This window comes from Miniopterus schreibersii, assembly GCF_964146895.1.
Source record: "Miniopterus schreibersii genome assembly, chromosome: 10".
NCBI classification, from domain to species: domain Eukaryota; kingdom Metazoa; phylum Chordata; class Mammalia; order Chiroptera; family Miniopteridae; genus Miniopterus; species Miniopterus schreibersii.
In genome coordinates, this window is record NC_138110.1 from 10,824,724 (window position 1) to 10,844,287 (window position 19,564).

Here is a 19,564-nt window from a genome sequence, read left to right on the forward strand (position 1 = left end):
TACAGTTGCTTGAAGTCCATGCCAAATAAAATAAACTATAATAATATATTACAATCTTGGGCTGATGCAAAGTTTCCCTGAGTCAAATAGGACTAGAGAGTACTCAAAATGCTTAGGAAAGAACCATTTCCAATGTGACAGAGTGAGGGTTCAAGGTCTAATGAGCCTTGACACACTACCACAGAAGTTTCAAACTGCAGCGACTGGTGGTCCTGGGGGGGGGAGATGAACTCAGGAGAATCGGGCCACTTAAGTTCTATAAAATGTGCTTGTTCCTGGTCGCAGGCAAGCATCAAAAGTGAAGGAACCACTGCATTAAGCTGCCTGCCTGCTGCACTGAACTGCCCTCCTGCACTCTGTTCCTGCCATCTGAGCCAGCCCTTTATAAAGAAGTTCCTGGAATCCATCCTCCCTCCCTCCCTCCCTCCCTTCCTTTCCTTTCTTTTCTTTCTTCTTCTTTCTTTCTTCATTCCTTCCTTCCTCCCTCCCTCCCTTTTCCTTTTCCTTTTTAAATATGTTTTTGTTGATTTCAGAGAGAAGAAGGGAGAGGGAGAGAGAGAGAACCATCAACAATGAGAGTCATTGATTGGCTGCCTCTTGCACGCCGCACGCCCCCTACTGGGGGTCCAGCTGGAAATCCTGGCATGTGCCCCAGGCATGTACCCTGACTGGGAATCGAACCACCATCTCCTGGATCACAGGTTGATGCTCAACTGCTGAGCCACGCAAGCCAGGCCCTGGAATCCTATTTCAACCAATAGGTCTGAGGCTTTCCCCATTTAAAAACAGAGCTGTGCAGCTATATCCATTACCATCTTGGACCAATCTGAGAAGCTCCATTCTGACCAACCAGGATGGTGCTTTTTGGACCAAACTGTGAGGATCTGGAGTCCTAATTTGCATGAGACTGGACCAATTAGGGACCAGGGGCAGCGTCTTCTATTTATGTAAGTCAGCTCCCCTCTAGCTCAGAGGGCACATTTTCCATCCAAGACTGAAGACACTTTAACATGTCCTGCTGGAGTAGAGCAGAGCTCTCTAACAGAAAAGGGGCCTTGCCCCAGGGCTGCTTCACAGCTATAGTGTTCCACAGCCCTGCTGTTTCATAATTGAGCTGTAACACAACTGAGCTGTTTACACCAAATAACGTTTCCTTTTTCACAGCACCCTAAATTGGAGATTCCTGTTGGCATTGACTTGGCACCAGTGACCATCAGTTGACACCTTCACACCCATCAAAGAGGAAAAAAAATTAAAATCTCATAATATCAAGTGTTGGCAAAGAAGAGGAAAAATGAATTCTGAAACAGTGGTAGAAGTCAAACATGGAGAGCTATTTGGTACATGCAGTCAGGTGCATGCACAATGCTCCCTCCCTGCACCCTGCAGTTCTGCTTTTCACTATGTGCCCTAGACCAGAGAAATTCTCCCATGATTTAGGGGACCTATACAAGGATGTTCATGACAGCTAGTTAATCATATTAAAAAAAACAACCCAAAACTGGAAAAACCTAAGTGCTTATTCCCAGGAGAATACTTACATAGTGATATAATCATAAAATGGAATACTGTAATATTTTAAATTAAAGGCAGAGATATGTTTATTAACATAGTAAATCTAAAAAATTCACAGAATTTGACAGAAATTCCACAAAGTCCAAGAATATGTAAAACAATATAATATCTTGGTTATAAATATTTAAATGTATGTGGTGGAAGCATAAAATTAAAAACACAAGATAAGAAACGCTCATTTGTGAGAGCAATTATCTCTCAGGAGGAATAAAGAGACGGGAATAGAGAAAAGTAGAGGGTCCTTAACTATGTATGTTTTCTTTCTTTAAAAAACATGAAGCTGAAGCAAATATTATATAATATCCTGATTTTACAAATCTGGTTTAATAGTCTACGGGTATCTGTTAAACTTGAAGTATTTCATTAAAATTTACTTTACAAAGATTTTTGTAATTTTTGTGTGTCGTATCAGTTATAAATATAAAGTAATCATAAGGCAATATGATCTAAAACAATTTAAAAAAAAAAGGTGAAGGAACCAGATGAAGCGATGCTGTGGCTGACATCAGGACCAAATGCACTGGTCAGCTACCCCTACCCTAGCGCTGACCAGTCGGTAGGGAGCATGACCCTAAATCTCTCATTATGATTCATGATTTTTCCCCCTATATAACCCATTCCCTGGAAGCCATCGAGGAAACCAGGTCTTTAGCTCACCTGTGTCTCCAGGTGAGGCCCACTTCCTAAAAATAAACCCTTACTTTCTTTGCTGCAAACTTCTGTTCATGTCTTATTGGGCTTTGATGCATGCAAACAGACCTCTTTAGTCCAGTAACACCAACCTGTCTCTCCCTTATGCACACCTGGACAGTTTCCTACAGTCCTTCCACAGGGACATTCTGGAACCATCACTAGTTAAAAATCAGGTTTCACCTGAGACAGGAAACAGAGGAAGAGGATTTGGGGTTGATGGAGGTGAAGATAGAAATCTATGCTAGAATATGTTGAGTTGGAAATATCTATGAGGCATGGAGGTGGAAATGAGTAAAGGGAGATGGATATGTGGCCTGTAGTGTAGGTGTAAGCATGAGGGACTGAAAAATTTTTACATATGAAACTACTCAAAGGACTGTCTTCCCCCCACACACACCTCTTCAGACAACAAAACCGAAGAAAATACCATATTTCATAAATCCAAGATGCCACTGATCATAAAACAAATGACTAAGAAAACAAAACTGCTGTTAAAATCTGACACAATGCTAAGACAGCACTGATTTTAAGATGTATCCCAAATTCAAAGATGTTATGACAAAAGAAAGATGCATCTTAGAATAGATAAAATACAGGGAGCTTTTTTTTATTGGTAGGAGGTATTTAGATTGCACTGAATATAAGGTAGACATTTGTTTTTGTAAATTTTTATTCTGAAATAATTTCAAATTTATAAAAAAGTTGCAAGAACAGTACAAAGAATTCCTGAATACCTTTACCCAGCTAGTTTCACCAATTAACTGTTTTCACTTTGACCCATTTATCATGTCTATTTTGTCAGTTTCTCTCCTCCCCCTCTCTCCCCTTCTTTCTGTTTCAGACTGTTGCAGTCTTTGTGCCCTCTTATCCCTAAATACTTCAGTATGTATTTACTAAACTCAAGGACACAGTCACAGTACAATGATCAAAATATGTCACTGCAATACTACTGTCTAATCTATGGCAGGATAATAAGAAGCTAGGAAAATCCCCAGGCACATGGGATGGGGAAACGAGACAAGAAAATTAAACACGGCCAAACAGTTTGGGCAGCTTGCAGCCAACCTGTGAATTGCAAGACCTTATCTTCCCCAACCAAGAAAACTTGCGAGCAAATGGTTTATACTCTCCTCCCTAAGCAGATAATACATAGCTCAAATCACCCTGGCCTGGGAAAATAGAGAACAAAGGCCCGATTAATGCAATTTGCGCCAGCTAATTGTCGTCTGGGAGACAACAAAAACCCCAAAAGCATTTGGATAGTATCACTTGAGTGGGAAACATTAGGCAGGAAAGAGCTTCTAGGGCGGGAGGAGAGAAAGGAGAAAAGGGGGCAGAGTTTATTTCACCCACTGAACAAAGATGTAAGTAGTCTTGGGACTTGCCAAGATAAAATCATCAGATATTCTCAAAAATTCTGGGAAAAGCTGCAACAATGTAAAAGAGGGACCTTGAAATCTACTTTATCCAGCAGAAGAACCTTGAAACCGGTAAGGGGAAAAAGTATAAAACCCTTAAACCCCCCACCAGGAGGGGGCGCTCAGACTAGGTGAGTTTGCCCCTTGTGCTTTATACCTAGTATATTTTAATAAATTCATTTGCTTTGTTTGAACACTGCTTTCTGTCACTTGTCTGAATTCTTTCTCATGAGTGTGTCAAGACCCAAGGAGGGGAGAGCTGAGCCCCCTCCAACTCAAGAGGCTCTGTGGTAACAAATCCACCATTCACATTCAAATTTTGTCCGTTGTCCCAATAATGTCCTTTATAGCTATTTTCCCTCCCCTTCTAGGATACAATCCAGGATCATGCACTGTACACAGTTGTCAGGTCCCTTTTCAACTGGAATTGTTTCTCAGTCTTTATTTCTGTTTCTTGACATTGAAAAATTTTCAAGAGAATAGAGGTGAGTTATTTTTGTAGAATGCCACACAAGTAAATTTGTCCCATGTCTCTGTGCAATCATTTTGGTTATAATGGAAAATATCCTCACCCCCTGTTCACACTGCCAGCAAGATTGTGCCCTTCTAGGTACTTATGATCAGGAGGCACATGACTTTTCCTTACTGGTGATGTTAACTTTGATTACTTAGTTAAGATGGCACCGATAGCAGAGGTAGTCTCCTTTCATGAGAATTTGAATTATGAGAATTTTATGTACCAAAATCTAAGAATATCAAGCCATATTTTATGTGTACAAATTTGAAATAGTAAAAATTTAAAATTTTTTAAAATAAATTGCTAAAAAGAAAAAAACACAAGCCAAAATGCAGCTAAAAGCTTAGATTTGATACCTGATCTAATTGCAGTTCCAACCTCTCCCAGAAACATCTTTATCAACCTATATAAAATTTTCTGGTCAAGCAACAGTAAGGTAATCAGGCACATCAGCCCTCCTCATTCCTTACAGAAAGATGAGGCAATCTGCATGATAAAAACTCTTCTCATTATCTTCCCCCAAAGAAAAGATGTCCCCAGCCCCAAAATAATCATTTTTCTTTTTTTTCCCCTTGCTAATAGCTCCCTTGCTCCACCCTTCTTCCTATAAAAACCTTCCACTTTCTATAACACTTTAGAGTGTCCTTCCAGTTGCTAAAAAATGATATTGCCCAATTCATGAATTACTTACTAAAGCTAATTAGATACACAAATTTACTCTGCTTAATTTTGTTTTTTTTAACAGTATCAAGAAATTGCTTAATTTTAAAGCCACAAAACAATGTGAACTATCAACTATTTTTTATACTTTGGCCACAGAGCAGGGCTTGGCTCAGTTTGAACTATGCAAGACCCCTGTAAAAATCCTGTTTGAAGCAGTGAGAACAGGCCATTAATGTTATAGACAAAAAAGGGGTTCTACAGAAAGTAACTGCACAGAGTGATCTGATCATACATTCCTAACTGGGCAGGTCAAGGTGCACAGTCATACGCCAGTCCTATCACTTCTTTAGTAAAAGGTTTATCTTTGCCTTAAGCAAGCCCTGTCCATTGTTTCTGCACACCTAGGTTAACATACCTTTAAAATGGCCCTTTTCACACCCCTCAGAAGTGAAACTATTACCAGAAAGGGGACCTGGCCCTAGTAGGTCTGCCTAGGGGAGCTGGCTGGTAGTGTGTGGGTTCTTGACTTCATACAGGAAAAATTTCACAACACAAGTCCAGGTGAAATTTTTTTATTGTTGACAATATTACACATGTCCCCCATTTTCCCCCTTTGGCCCCCTCCACCCAGCCCCCACCCACCCCAGACCTTCACCACCTTACTATCTGTATCCATAGGCTATGCATATATCTTTGATTAATTTCTTCCAGACCCCCCCACTCCTTCCCCTCTGAGGCTACATGAATTTTAAAGGATGTTTATTAAAGCTGGGGACACTGAAACAAAGAAGAGCCTAGGATAACAGAAGAGAGACTAGGTGAGGAAATGAGCCTAAGCTGGGCTGCTTTGGCTCACTAAGAAGTCAGAGAAAAGGGGGCTTTGGGGACAGATTCAGGTGGTTTGCCTGGGACGAACTGCCACTGCCCACTGCTGCCCTGGTTGTAAGCCTCCTGGGGTCCCTTAGAGTTTAGGAGATGCATGCCTGTAAGGGAAAGGGAAGGGGAAGGGCAGGGCAAAGGTGCAGGCATGCTTCTGGAAGGGAGAGTACAGGCTGGGACCTTGGTTTTGAAGGATTTTAAAGGCTGGGTATTTAGGAGAGGCCTTAGGGGAGGGTCTCAATAGAATATTCATTAGTTTTATGCTGATGTACCAAAATGAGACTTACTCCCTTAACTTCAGCTGTCCTTGGGTGTGGTTGGCAAACGGCAATAATTAGATTTCTGCTATCTATCTCCCCGAGTAAGGCGATTTAAGCTATTTATGTGGCACTTTTCTCAATCCGTTGGGATTTTTGCTTCCCCGAAATTGTTGCCAGTTTAGCTCAAATAAACTCATAAAAATTCTTATAGGTTTGGACATTTCTTAAATTGACAGTGGTTACCTTAAAGAATCCCTACCACAAAATCAGTCACCTATACCCAGTGAACTAACTGGCTGAGCTGCAGTCTGACCTTGGGATTTGGTTTCCTTGGGGCAGAAGTCACCACCCTCCCTGTTATAATGGGCACAATGAGTTCTTAGTTTTATTTCCCATGCACACAGGAAGGCACAAATCTCCTGAGGATTCAGGAAGAATCTTGCCTATTCGTGGTCCTGCCACCTCTCCCAAGATGGGGAACTGGTGATGCTGTCTACTTTTGCCAGTTTTGTCCACTTGCATGCACACAGTCAGAAGCCAGAAGGCCACAAGGACAAACAGTCCCAGCACCCGCCTCTTCAGGCTACCTGAGTACTGGGCAGATAGAGATGTTTCAGATATAATCAGCTTTTCCTGGGGTGTGACAAGCTGCTCATCAGCGTCTCCACTGAGGAAACTGCTGTGTTGACTTTTAAATAATTTATAACAGTTTATGAAATTGTACCCTTTAAACTAAACTCCAAATCGGTGAATATTTGTCATATTTCTTGATGCTGGTTCTTATGTTTATGGTTTGATGTCATTTGTGACCCTGAGGGAGATCCCACAGGCCTCCAATGTGAACAGCCCCACCTCGGTGGTCCACCCTAGCAGGACCAGTCCACAACCCCTCTACTTTGAGCTTAGGGTTTGTTAGAGTCCCAACCCCAGCATCAGACTCATTTTTTAAAAACATTATATCCATGAGCATGCACACACAAATAAAGATCACAAGGAGGCAAAGCACAATTTATTAAGCCACCCACACTTTTGCTTACAAATGAAATTTGAGTTGGCTAGTCCCCTGTAGACCCTTCATCTTGCACATCTAGACAAATCACAGAAGTAACAGCACTGAAAATTGTTAATTTCCTTTTTAAGGTGCAGAAATGATCTAGTTGCTGAGGCAATGAGGTATGCTGAAACCCCATGTGTGAAGAGGCCTAGAATCTGCAAGAGCCTGCCCATAACCTGGCACACCCCTTAGTGCCACATGACCCTGAACTCAGGTGGTATCAACCTCATCTGCAAGATGGGACAAAAGCATGACCCAGCTAGTAGACTTCTGTGAATGCTACATAAAATAATTTACCAAAAGCACTGAGAACAGAGCCTGGCACACAGTGAGTACACAGTCAAAATTTTAAAGAACAAAAAATACCAAAGACCAGGGCTCCATTTTCTGACCGTAACACAGCTGGTACAGGAAGCACACATGAAGTCCAGATACAGGGGAAACAATACCTGTGTGGTGAGTCCCAGTCCCTACACACCCTGTGTCCATGGAATAGCAGCAGGGAAATGTTCGGCTTGTCACAGATAAAGGGATCTAGCAGGGCGCCCTCTCCCAGCCAGTGACTGGTTCAAATGCCATTAAGTGTCTTACTCATCACTGGTGTGCCAACAGCAATCAAGACCCAACTACAACAGGAGAGTACACATAATCCACACAAGGGATACCCCTGGAGCACCCGGTTCAGATGACCAGGGAAAACTGCGTCACTGGACACCACGGGACACCTTTACAGAAGGCCACTCTGTTGAGACAAGGAGAAGTAGCAAATATACTTAATACATAGAAACAAACACAGGGAGTCAGCCAAAATAAGGAAATGAAGAGACATGCTACAAATGAAAGAACAGGATAAAACTCCAATAAAAGAATTAAATGAAACTTTGGGCAAGAATAGATGAATTCAGTGAGAATTTCAACACAGAAATAGAAAACATAAAGATGATACAAAACATAAAAAAAAGAACCAATCAGAACTAAAGAATAGAATAACTGAAATGAAGATTACACTAAAAGGGCACAAAAGTGTATCAGAACAGTATCAAATAAGCAACTAGACAACAAAGTGTTGAAAAATACCCAATCAGAACAGCAAAAAGAAAAAAGAATTTAAGAAAATGAGGATAGTTTAAGGGACCTCAGGGAAACATCAAGTGTACCAACATTTGAATCATAGGAGCCCCAGAAAGAGAAGAGACAAAGCAAGAAACTGAAAACCTACTTCAAGAAACTGACAGGAAACTTCCCTAATCTGGTGAAGGAAACAGACACACAAGTCCAAGAAGCACAGAGTCCCAAACAAGATGAACCCAAAGAGGCCCACACCAAAACACACCATAATTAAAATGCAAAATAAGACAGAGAGAATCTTAAAAGCAGCAAGAGAAAAGCAGTTAGTTGCCTCCAAGAGAGCTCCCATAAGACTGTCAGTTGATTTCTCAACAGAAACTTTGCAGGCCAGAAGGGATTGGCACAAAATATTCAAAGATATGAAAAGCAGAGACTTACAACCAACATTACTCTACCCAGCAAGGCAATCATTTAGAACACAAGAGAGAACAAGCTTCCCAGACAAGAAAAGCTAAAGGAGTTCATCACCAACAAACCAGTATTACAAGAAATGTTAAAGTGATCTCATTAAATAGCAAAGATAAAAAATATGAATAAGAAAATGTAGGAAAGAAAAAAAATTCTCACTGACAAAGGCAAGCATTTAGTAAAAGCAGTGCAGTAAAAGCAGTAGATCAACCAACTATAAAGTTAGTACAAAAGTTAAAAGACAAAAGTAGAAAGATCATGTGTAATTACAACAATAAATTAAGGATACAAACAAACACACACAAGAAGTAAAGTAATAACAAAAACATGAATGCGGAGGAGATGAGTAAAAACTGTCATTTTTAGAATGTTTAAATTTAAATTTAAGCAACCATCAACTTAACCAGTGCATATGCAGCCTATAAGAGACCCATTTGAGTTCAAAAGACACACAAATGGAAAGGAGAGGAATGAAAAAATATATTTCATGCAAATGGAAATTAAAAAAAAAAAAGGCTGGGGTAGCAATACTTGTATTAGAAGAAATACACTTTAAACAAAGGCTATAACCACAGATTTTTTTAAAAAGGGCAATTCATAAGGATTAAGGGGTCAATTCAACAAGAGAATATAACTTTTATAAACATCTATACACCCAACATAGGAGTACCTAATATACATATATAAAGCAAACATTGACAAACATAAAGGGAGAGATCAACAGAAATACAATAATAATGGGGTATTTTAACACCCCATTGACAACAAGGGATAGATTATCCAGACAACAAGGAAATAGTGGCCTTAAATGACACATTAGATCGGACTGACTTAATTGATATTGTTAAACTATTTCATCAAAAGCAGCAAAATATATATTCAAGTACACATAAAACACTTTCAGGACAGACCACATGTTAGCCCACAAAACAAGTCTCAAAAAACTTAAAAAGAATGAATTCATATCAAGCATATTCTCTTATCACAATGATGTGAAACTAGAAATCAATTACAGGAAAAACAATAACTGAGAACCACACTAACACACTATGGTTAAATAACATGCTACTAAACAATGAATGGGTTAACAATAAGATCAAGAAAGAAATGAAGACACATTGAGACAAGTGAAAATAAAAGCACAATGACCCCAAATCCATGGGACATAGCAAAAGGAGTTCTAGAGGGAAATTCATACCAATACAGGCCTACTTCAAGAAATAAGAAAAAACTCATATAAACAATCTAATCTTACACCTATTAGGAACCAGAAAAACAACAAACAAAGCCCAAAGTGAGTAGAAGAAATAATAAAGATCAAAGAAGAAATCATATTAAGAAAATAATAGAAAGGATCAATAAAACCAGGAGTTGATTCTTTGAAAAGATAAAATTAAACCTTTACCAGACTCATCACAAAAAACAGAAAAGATACACCCGGCTGGGCGTGGCTCACTGGTTGAGCATCAACCTAGGATCCCGGAGATCTTGGTTCGATTCCTGGTCAGGGGACACGACAGGGTTGCAGCCTTGATCCCCAGTAGAGGGTATGCAGGAAGCAGCCAATAAATGATTCTCTCTCATCACTGACGTTTCTCTCTCTCTCTCTCTCTACCCCTCCCTTCCTCCCTCTGAAAATCAATAAAGATATATTTTTTAAAAAAGAGAGAAGATCCAAATAAATAAAATCAGAAATGAAAAAGAAGAAGTGACAAATGGCACCAGGGAAATACAAAAGATTATAAGAAAATACTACGGACAAATATATGCCAACAAACTGGACAGCCTAGAAGAAATAAATTCCCAAAAATATATAATCTAAGATTGTATCAAGAAAAACAAACAAAAACAAAAGCAAAATCTGAACAGACTAATGAATACTAGTGAAACACAATCAGTAATCAAAAACTTCCAACAAACCAAAGTCCTCAACCAGATGGCTTCACAGGTTAATATTACCAAGCATTCAAAGAGGAATTAATACCTATCCCTTTCAAACTATTTCAAAAAATTGAAGAGAGAAGACTCCCAAACTCATTTTATGAGGCCAGCATTACCCTGATACCAAACGAGACAAAGACACTACCAAAAAAGAAAATTAAAGACAAATATTTGTGATGAACATAGATGCAAAAACTTGCAACAAAATATAGTGGAACCTTGGCTGTTCCAGTAGTGATTTGGTTGAAAACCAAATCATTTTTCTCATTAGAAATATTATAAATTGAATTAATCCATTCCAAACCCCCTCTCAAAGCAAAAAAAAAAACCATGAAAATATTCACAGCACAGTTTCCTGAGATGTTAACAATGAGAGGTTTAACAGTAAACTCACTCAGCCAGGCCGGGCGTGGCTCAGCGGATTGAGTGTCGACCTAGGATCCAGGAGATCAGGGTTCGATTCCTGGTCAGGGCACATGTTTGGGTCGCAGGCTGCAGCCGATCAATGACTCTCTCATCATTGATGTTTCTATCTCTCCCTCTCCCTCTCCTTTCCTCTCTCTGAAATCAATAAAGATATATTTAAAATAAAAACAAACAAACAAACAACAAAACCAGTAAACTCACTCACTCATACTTGTGCATTCTCTTCTTTGTTTGTCGCCTGAGAGACACATAACTAATCATACAGGTATAGCGTGAAAGGTTGCTGGGTTGAGAATCCAAGTTTTGTTTGACAACCAAGACATTTTTTCCTTAACAACTTGGTCAAGAACCAAACTGTTGGAGATGGGAGATGTTCAAGAACTGAAGTTCGACTGTATTAGCAAAGCAAATTCAGCAATACATTAAAAAGATCACCTACCATGATCAAGTGGGATTTATTCCTGGGATGCAAGGTTGATTCAATATCTGCAAATCAAGTAATTTGCTATACCACATAAACAAAATGAAAGATAAAAGTCATATGTTCATATCAATAGATGTAGTAAAAGCATTTGACAAAATCCAACATCCATTTATGATAAAAACTCTCAGCAAAGTGGGAGTAGAGGGAACATACCTCAACATTATAAGGGTCATATATGACAAACACACAGCTAACATCATACTCAACAGTGAAAAGCTATAAATGTTTTCCTTAAGATAAGAAACAAGACCAGAATTCCACTTTCACCAATTTTATTCAACATAGTATTGGAAGTCAAAGCCACTGCAATCAGATAAAAAATCAAAGTCATGAAAATTTGAGAGAAAGAAGTAAAACTGTCATTATTTGCAGATAACATGATACCATATATAGAAAACCCTAAATACTGCACCAAAAAAACACACACCAAAATTAATTAATGAATTCAATAAAGTTGCATGACACCAAATTAATATTCAGAAATTGGTTTCATTTTTATATACCAATAACAGACTATCAGAAAGAGTTATTAAGAAAACAATCCCATTTACAACTGCACGAAAAAGAATAAAATACCAAGGAATAAATTTAACCAAGAAGGTAAAAAGCCTGGACTCAAAAAACTTTAAGACATTGAAGAAAGAAACTGAAGAAGATACAAATACATGAATATTCCATGCCCATGGAAAGGAAGAATTAACATGATTAGAATGTCCACATTACCCAAAGCAACCTACAGATTCAATGCAAAACCCCCTATCAAAATACCCAGGGTATATTTCACAGGACTAGAACAAATAATCCTAAAATTTATATGGATCCACAAAAGATCCAGAATAGCAAAAGCAATCTTGAGAAAAAAGAACAAAGTTAGAGTTATCATATTATCTTATATCAAATTATACTATAAGGCTACAGTAATTAAAATAGTATGGTACTGGCATAAAAACAGACATATAGATCAATGGAACAGAACAGAGCCTAGAAATAAACCCATGCCTATATACACAATCTATGACAAAGGAGGCAAGAATACACAATGGGATGAAGACAGCCTCTTCAATAAAAGGTACTGGGAAAAATGCAAAATGATGATACTAGACCACTCCATATACAAAAATAAACTCAAAATGAATAAAAGACTTAAATGTAACACCTGAAACCATAAAACTCCTAGAAGAAAACATAAGCAGCAAACTTTTGACATCACTCTTTGTAGTATTTTTTGGATATGTCTCCTTCAGCAAGGGAAACGGGAAAAAATAAACAAATGGAAGTACATCAAACTAAAATGTTTTTACACAGCAAAATAAAAAGGAAACCTACTGAATGGGAGAAGATATTCGCTAAGGGGATAATATCCAAAATTTATAAAGAACTCACATCTCTTGCCGAGCCAGCGTGGCTCAGCGGTTGAGCACCAACCTATGATCCAGATCGAGGTTCGATTCCTGGTCAGGGCACATGCCCAGGTTGTGGGCTCAAACCCCAGTAGAGAATGTTCAGGAAGCAGCCAATCAATAACTCTCTCATCATTGATGTTTCTATCTCTCTCTCCCCCTCTCCCTTCCCCTCTCTGAAATCAATAAAGACATATTTAAAACAAAACAAAACACATACACCTTAACAACAAAAAACAAATAATTCAATTACAAAATGGGCAGAGGACCTGAATAGACACTTCCAAAGAGAACATACAGATGGCCAACACGTAAGAAAAGATGCTCAATGTCGCTAATTATCAGAGAAATGCAAATTAAAACCACAACGAGCTATTACCTCACACCTGTCATAATGGCTATCATAGAAAAAAGTACCATCATGCAGAAACAATATGGAGGTTCCCAAAAAATTAAAAAGAGAACTGCCATATGATCCAGGAATTCCACTTCTGGGTGTTTTTCTGAAGAAACCAAAACACCAATTCAAATGATATATGCACCCCTGTGTTCAATGAAGCATTATTTGCAATAGCCTAGCTATGGAAGCAACCTAAGTACCCATCGATAGACAAATCAATAAAGATGATGTGGGACACACATACAATGGAATATTAGCCAAAAAAGAATGATATTTTACCATTTGCAACAATATGGACAGACCTAGAGGGTATTATGCTAAGTAAAATAAGACAGAGAAAGACAAATACCGTATCATTTCACTTATATAAGGAATCTGAAAAACAAAATAAATGATCAAAACAAAAACAAACTTATAGGTACAGAGAACAAGCTGATGGCCACCAGATGGATGGGGGACTGAGAGAATGGCTGAAAAAGGTGAAAGGGATCAAGGAGTACAAACTGCCACTTATAAAAACAGTCATGGGGCCCTAGCCAGTTTGGCTCAATGGTTAGAGCGTCGGCCCTCGGACATAGGGTTCAGGGTTCGATTTCAGCCAAGGGCACATACCTCAGTTGCAGGCTCGGCCCCAGTACGGGCATGAGCAGGGGGCAACCACTCGGTGTGTGTGTGTGTGTCTCTCTCTATGAAAAGGCAATGGAAAAAATATCCTCAGGTGAGGATTAATAAATAAATAATAAATAAAACTTCAGGTTCTAAAAAAAAATAGTCATGGGGAGTAAAGTACAGCATAAGGAATATAGTCAATAATATTGCAATAGCTATCTAGTGTCAGATAGGTACTAGGCTTATTGAGGAGATCACTTCATAAGTCATATAATTACTTAATCGCTATACTGTACACCTGAAACTAATATGATATTGCATATCAAATATAATTGAAAAATAATTTTTTTTAAAAGGGAGAGCTATGAAATCCAAACCTCCCTCTCACTCCACATGTGAACGAGACAGCCACCATCAATGTGACACTATGCAGAAGAGGAGCAACTTGGGCCCCCAAAGGTTGGTTTCAGTCAAGAGAACAGTCCATCCCGAAGCCCTGGTTTCTCCTTCCAGGACCTCTCTATTTGTTTAATCTGAGCCTAGGTATTCAATCACTGGAAACTAAAAACATACTAACTGATGGACATTCAGAAATGTAAAATTATTTACTGGAACCTTGATAATCTAGAAATTGTGGAGAAAGATTTCCTTTCAGATCTTTAATAATAACAATAAATGATGACCACTTTGAGAAACTCCAATACATCAAAATCTTAACTTCGTAAAGGAAGCAAATCCCAATAAGGTAACTTAATTAAAAGAGTATTTCTCATAACACAAAAAGATTTGTCAGTTTCGCCTAATGAAATATAAAATAACAGTCAACACACAAAAACTGTTATATGCCAAAGTTTCTCAAATTTGAGTGCATCAGAATTACCTGGAAGACTTTGGTTTATTTGACAGACAAATGATTTAAACTGAATCAGACTGAGTAACTAGAAATCATGTTATCCCTTAAAGTCTAGAGAAGGACAGACTAGAATTGAGAGACACAAAAATAGTGCAACCAGGCAGCACCAGAGGCATGCTCCAACTTTTGTGAAAAGAGAATAAAAATAGGTAACGCGTTCCATACGACATCTCTGTCACATGGTTCAGACAACAGTCAGAATCCTTTGGTGGGGAACTCTCACCAGGACACTCAAGCTGATCCCAAGGATGGGGAAGCAAAACCTGCTATCACCACCTTCCAAATAGCTCCAGGTAGCCTGACCCAAAGTTTTGGCCTCTTGCTTGTGATTAACAAAATCTCTGGCTTTGAGCCTGAATTCCTAATTTGTACTTGAAACCAAGGACTAAGCTAAAACCAAATCTAGAGTCCAGTTATGGCCACTGCCATTCAACCTTTACAAAACCACCCATGGACTTGGAGAGCAAAAAGGTCATAGCTCTAGAAATGCCCTTCCAGGGCGGAGGGCGCCATTCCCTCTAGTCAGAAGTGAAGACAGGACACTATGTTTGGGCTCCTTTTTCTAGACCTTTCTTGAGCCAGGGAAGGAAGATATCGATCAACCACCTGTTTATAGCAAAACCCAAAGTGTCCAAAGTAGAAAGAATGTGATTAGAGGGACCTTTCATATGCCCCAAGTCTCAAATGTCGCATGTTTCATCTTCAAAGAAAAAAATAAAGAACCATCCACCAACTAGCATCTAAAGTCAATCACCATAAAAGATCAGGATCTGAACACCTTGAATACTTAAGGTTAGTATACTTTGCAACTCTATTGTTACTCTATTGTCCACCACCAAGCATTCTTAAGGACTCAGAACAAAGGATGCACTAACACCAAGGGATTTACAAAATGCTGTTAGCAAACGGCAGTGTCAGCTCACCACCTCTGAGGGATATGACTTAGGGAAAAGAGTATTCCATCAAAGTTTATATAAACTCCTCATCTAAAAAAAATTTTAAACCCTAACTTTTCCTCTCTAAAGTGTTCTCTTTCTAATTTTATCTGAAGTTCCAGGTCTTTGGAAAAGGTTATTTTCTCATTCTGCAAAAATAATTACCCTCTAATTTGCACTGAATATGAACTATACTTAAACACATGCATCCAGCTTTGATTTGCCAATTTGGACGTTAAATTTGTAATAGTTTAAACCACTAGACGATTTGTAAATCAAACAGCAGGGGCACAATGGTAATAGCCTGTTTCTCTATCTGCCTTAGCATTTCTCTTTTCATATACACATACTCTTGCACAAAGCTGCTGATAGTGTTGTTTCATAGCCCAGTTTTAACTATCATTTTTTTTTAATCTTCTTCTTTTAAAAGTATTCAAAGTCCAATGCTGAAAACCACAGCAAAGGCCTCTAAGAAAAAAGTAACCATCAACTACCATCACTCATAATCCCTCCCTCGTATTAACTGTAGATGGTGGGACCCTGAGCCTTCTCCAAGCCAGCCACCTTCATAGCGCCTCCCCCCACCACACCCCTCATAGCTTGGCCTAAGTCTCCTGGACTTCCATCCTGTGCAAACACACAGACCTACAGGGAGTTCCTAACAACGCACCAGGGCAGATTTATCAGAGTGAAACTTCCAAAGAGATTGAAAACACTCCTACATGGCCTTTGTGATGAGGAAAGGTGCGATTCTGCCAAACAACTAGTACAATAGATGAAACAGACTTCCGCCGCACAGAGTGGAATCTTATTTCAAGTAATTTTTTCAAGAGCAAACTCCTAATACAACATAAGAAAACAGTTATATCCTAACAAGTTGCCCTATAGTGGAATGCAATCCTATTTACAGGAGGTGATCCTGCCGAATAATTTAGCTTGTCTGAGGAATGGCACCCTCACGATTTGCAGGTGACAGAGGAAGCCTGAAGGAGTTTGGCAGGGGTACGGTCGGCAAAGAAGGCACCCGGTCACCGGCAGCAACGCATCTGGGGAGCAAAGAAGCTGCAGTGACCCACCTAGGCCACGGCTCTCCCCAACCGTCTAACTTCCACGTTCCCAATGAAACCACTGGCTTCGCCCCATCCCGGATCGCACACCGGGAGGTGAACGTCCACTTCAGCAAAGGAGGCGCAACACTGCCAACTCTGCTCGAAGGGGCACCGACACTTGAGAAACGGCTGCACTGTCGGACCTGGTGTTTAAAGGGTGGGTCATCGGCCGGCCTCCTTAGGATGCGTTACTGTAAAGTGACCTCACCCCTAGCCCTCCAGGGGGACGGAAAAAGCCCCGCCACATTTACCGAACCGGTAGCCCCTACACCCGAGGCGAGCGGAAGACGCGGAGCCCACGCAGCCGCCAGCCCCCGAGCGCCGAGGTGCGGGGCAAGGGGCGGGGGTACCGCAGGTTTTCACCCCCTCTCCGCTGCGCTGCGCCCGGAGTCGCGGGCACCCACACTGGCGTCCCACCTGCTCACCGCCGGCTCGGCTGCCCCACGGGAGGAGCGCGCCGCCGCGGGTCCGCGCCCGCACGTGCAGCCCGCAGGCCCGGCCCGCCCCCGCTCACCTGGGCAGCGGGACGGCTCCCGTCTCCGCCGGCGCGCGGGTCACCGGGACGCGGCCCAAGGGCACTGGGCAGGTCCGCGACTCCCACTCCGCGTCCGGCCGCCGCTCTTTGTGTCAGAAGGTCCAGGTCCTGGCCTTCTCCGGGCCACCAGGCGCCGCCCCTTGTCCGCTCGGAGCCGCGGCCCGCGGGCCAAACCCGGAGGGGGGCGGAGCGGGGAGTGGGCTCGGCGGCGGGCGGGACCGGAAGTGGGCGGGGCGGAAGGGGCGGGGCGCTTAGCCCCAGGGGGCCGGTGGGCAGTGGGGGCGGGGGTGCTGCCAATGCGGACCAAGGCTCCTCCACAGCCTCCGGGGTAGTTCTGGAAAGGGTAAGCCTCAGGGCCTGAGCCCCTCGCTGACCTCGCTGGTCCCTGTGCGCCATGTGGCCTCTGTGGGGTTTCTTTCTTGGTCTAGCATCCTCTTCTGGAAACAACCGGAGGAGGCTGGCTAGGTAATGGTAATACCCCAAATTTGTAGTTGTGGAAGTCGGGAGACATAAAACTTCTGGTTACTCTCTGTCATTTATACAATCAACAAATATTTATTAAGTATCCACTAGTGCCAGGAATTGTCCCAGGGACTGAATACAGCAGTCACAATGGGGGGTTTGGGGTGCAGGGGCGACAAAATATCCCCGTCCCTTTGGAATTTATAGCTGGAAAACAATTTAAAAACTTATATTAAAAAATGTTAGATAGTTACAAATGCTAAGGTGGAGCAACCTGAGAGACAGAGACAGAGAATACAGGAGGCCGGCCAGGGAAGGTCAGCGAGGAGGTGACATTTTAAGTGAAGGCCAAAAGGAAGTGAGGGAAAGAGGCCGACATCTGTGGGAGCAGTTTGCTGAGGCCCTGAGGCTAGAGGATACCCAGTGTGTTGCAGTGTGATGGGAAGAGTGAGCATAGGGAAGTAAGGTGTGTGAGGTCAGAGAGAAATTAGAGATGGACTGAGAGGTATGCAGAGCCTTGCTGCCCCCTGTAAAGGCATGGTTTCTACCCGAGGGTATTTAGCAAAGGGAAGTGTGGTCTGACATAACAAAACCACTCTGGCCCTGTGTGAGCATGAGCAGCGTCCAGCATGAGAATGAAGATACCTACTAATAAGGATCCCTGGTGGCTAACTTGGCTCAAATTAAAAAGCAGAGCCTAACAGCTGTTTCTAAACGGGGTCTCTCGCAAGCGAGAAGCCTGCACTACACTGCCTGCCTCCTACACCTAGCTGCTTGCCTCCTGCACTGAACTGGCCTAACTGCACTGGGTTCCTGCCATCAGAGCCAACCCTTATAAAGGAGTTCCTGGAACTGTATTTCAACCAATAGGACTGAAACTTTCCCTGTCTAGTCCCAGGTGTGTGGCTATATCCCCAATACCATCTTCAGCAAACAATCAGAGGTGCTCCATTCTAACCAATCAGGACAGTGTTTTCTGGACCAATCTAAGCAAGAGGATTTAGAGTCCTCATTTGCTTGAGGATAGAACAATCAGAGACCAAGAGTAGGGACTTATCTTTATGTAAGGCATCTCTCCCTCTGGCTCAGAGAGTGCACTTTCTCTTTTCACCAGAGACTGAAGACTGTCCAGTTGGAGGGGACACATCTCAGCTGGAGATGGCTGGAAGAGCAGGCGTAGCAGAGCAGTGCCCAGTGGAGCAGGCTAGCATAGAGAGAAGGTGGCAGAGCTGTCTAGTGGGGGGGGGGGGGGGCCTTGCGCCAGGGCTGATACACTACAGTGCTGTTCCACAACTGTGCTGTTCTTTTAACTGTGCTGTATCACAATTGAGCTGTTTGCACTGAAAAAAATTTTCTTCACCACATTCCAAATTGGGGATTCCTATTGGCGCTGAGTTGGCACCAACAACCATCTGCTGACAGTAGGAGAGAGAAGGCAAAGGCAGAAGGAGACCATTAAGAATTAATGGCATGCCCAAAGGACAATGACATTTTTCACAGAAGTAGAATAAACATTCCTAAAATTTGTAAGGTACCACAAAGGATTCCAAATAGCCAAAGAGATTCTGAGACAAAAAGAGCAAAGCCAGAAGCATCATACTCCCAAATTTCAAACTATACTCCAAAGTAATCAAAACAGTATGGTATTGGCAGAGAAACAGACACACAAACCAATGGAACAGAATTGAGAACCCAGAACTAAACTCACAGACATATGGACAACTAATTTATGACAAAAAAGCCAAGAACATAATA

The 19,564-nt window shown here is 41.3% G+C and overlaps 1 protein-coding gene across 9 annotated transcripts in view; it reads right to left on the reverse strand.

The window, feature by feature from the left end:
- NINL (ninein like) overlaps positions 1-17,519 on the reverse strand; it is a 132,189-nt gene extending 114,670 nt beyond the window's left edge. For 7 of the 9 annotated variants that reach the window (XM_081148264.1, XM_081148272.1, XM_081148271.1 and 4 more), the window contains exon 1: positions 17,327-17,519. The gene's annotated coding sequence lies outside the window, so the exon portion shown is untranslated. Of the gene's footprint in view, positions 1-11,401; positions 11,449-17,326 lie in introns of all 9 variants that reach the window. The other 2 variants (XM_081148268.1, XM_081148267.1) reach the window with 1 other exon arrangement.
- Positions 17,520-19,564: the final 2,045 nt, after the last annotated feature.